This window comes from Arachis ipaensis, chromosome B03 (genome assembly GCF_000816755.2).
Source record: "Arachis ipaensis cultivar K30076 chromosome B03, Araip1.1, whole genome shotgun sequence".
Classification (NCBI taxonomy): Eukaryota; Viridiplantae; Streptophyta; class Magnoliopsida; order Fabales; family Fabaceae; genus Arachis; species Arachis ipaensis.
Window position 1 is genome coordinate 89952597 of NC_029787.2, and position 2547 is coordinate 89955143.

General features: G+C 34.4%; 1 long non-coding RNA gene across 1 annotated transcript; it reads right to left on the reverse strand.

The window, feature by feature from the left end:
* On the reverse strand, positions 1079–2079 carry LOC110269747. Its single transcript, XR_002358511.1, has 3 exons — positions 1947–2079; positions 1595–1706; positions 1079–1354 (listed from the first exon to the last, which is right to left on the reverse strand). It is a non-coding gene; the product is annotated as an uncharacterized LOC110269747 (long non-coding RNA).

The window sequence follows — 2547 nt, forward strand, 5'->3', positions numbered from 1 at the left end:
AAATGACCATTTTCTAAAAATCATATCTCCCAAACCACACATCGGAAAATTCTGAAATTTTAGGAAAATAATCTAGACATCTTAAGGTTTCATAAAAAAATAATTTCACTCATTTTGAGTTGCTAGATTGCTCCCAGTTTTATTCACAAATTGTTGTCCGAAACTGCATATTCTGCAACATGTAACCTCGGGTTTTGAGAAATATATAATCCAAGTATGAAATGTCTCAAAAAGTTATTTATATTCAAAATTTGTCCAAAATTATTATTTATAATAATATTTATAACCATAATCATGTTAAATCGTCCAATGAACTCCCAGGACCACCCATAGAAAGAATAAGGACAACAGCAATAAAAGCAAATCCAATTTCCCTGACCAATTATACAACTAGGATATCTTTAGCAATAATCATATTGCACATCACTTGTAAATATCTAATAATATATTAACTGAGACTGAATGTTTTTGAAGTTGAATATGTAATTAAACTATAGAGATTATCTTATTAAATAATCCAAATTAATTGAACACAAGAACTCACCTCAGCATAATCAATCTGTCCACCAGCCTTAGTAATACATTGGACCACTAAGTTTCTCAACTTCTCACAATGCACCTGACCATCTGTTGCTACTGATTTAGCTTTTAACAAAGATTTATTTATGGATAGTGCCTGCAACAGATGGAACGGGGGAAAAAAGTTTTGTTAGTTTTAGTTATAAAGACTTTATAGGCTCAGCGTTACAATTATCATTACTATCATAACAAGTGCTTCATATTAAATACCATGACTACCATGAACTAATTAAAATATACATATCTGAATAAAATAAAATCATAGATTTTTCCTGTCTTTCGTAGAAAGGCGCACATTACGCAAACTCATTGCCAAGCCATCATTCTCATGTGTGATTTCAGAACCAACAATTTTAATGTTAAAATCATGGCCCTTGACCATTTCCTCATCGCGTCCTTGTTAGAGATCACCAGTGGCTCTTTGGATGCCATTCAGATGGCTGTTTGGAATTGCTAATTTTCTCAGTTAAGCGGAACTGCTCTGCTAGCTGGAACGCCAGTTCCCTAGTGGGTGTCACCACCAACGCGAACCAATCCTTTATCTGTGTTGCAAGAAAATGGAGGGGAAAAAACTGCAAGAATACTGACACATTCTGTTGGTTCTAGCAGGTTTGAAATCAGAGCAAAAGAGTAGCTAGCCAAGTAAAAAGGCATATAGACATCAAGTGTGATGTGGCTGATGTGGCTGTCCTTCACCTTCCCCCCAAGTGACAAGAGTGAACATTGCATCAAGAAGCACACTTCGCTAATTATAGAAATTGATTCAGTAAATTCCCTGAGATAACAAAGTACAAAGATTTTAAGCTGATAAATTAGAAAATATCATCTTTTATATTAGTATATCTAAATATAAATCTGTATGATGCACTTGACACTCCTATGTTTAGCATTCCGATTCTTCCAAAGTAAAGGCATTTGCCATATTATAAGGATTTGTTATAGAGTAGACAGTGTAATAAACAGAACTGGGAATTATTATATGGTATAAATAAGCTTATTAGTGAATCTCACGCACAATGTTCAATGCCAGTTTCCAGCTTCGAATCCAGAATATAATTTTTGAACCACCCAAAAACTTCATATTCCATTTCTTTCTTTCCTTCCATTCTTTTAAAAACTTGATCTATCTATGGATCAATAGTCAGAAAAGATAAATGGAACATTTCAGTGACAGTCCTTTCAGAAGCATAAATAGGTCAGCAGAAACAACTCATATTGTAGTGAACTACATTCTTAAATCAAAAAGAAAATAAACTAAGACATCCAAGATGGGGACAATTCAGTAGCATTAAAACTAGAATGAACATTTTATACTATGGCCTAACACTGCATTCCTGAAAGTTGGAATCATAATAATACAAACTAACCTGCTTTATGTAGTCATCCAAAAACATTATAGCATAATCATCTTGTCCAGTATTTAATTTGAAAATACGCAGAACTTTGTCCCTCCTTAGAGACTGCACAATTGCACAAATAAGATATATAACCCAATTACCACGTATCCATCAAAGCTTTAATGTTTAGTAAATTAAAACACAAAGATTATGAAATTTATCATATCTCCAATTCTCTGTCCACCTGCGTTCTGTCCTTTACACTGCTATACAACTGGGATTTTAATATAAAAGGCTGAACCGAAACCTGCAAAATTCAAACGTCATTTAAAATACATGGTTTTAAATGATAACCTTTCAACATTCAAATCGAAATACAAGAAATAAATAAGAGCATAGTTGTTGTGTTTCTTATTACCAAGCAGAAACCGGTTTCTAAAATCGGAATCCTAAACCCCTCAAATCTCATAATCAAATGGAAATTAATACATACCTAATCGACGATGTAAGCACAGAGAGGACGACGAGAAGCGCAGAGATCGACGATGGTATGGACGGCGCGCGACGATCAGTGCAGGAGGGTTCACGACGATGTGAGCTTTACGATCTTCACGACGGTGTGGCGCTGAGT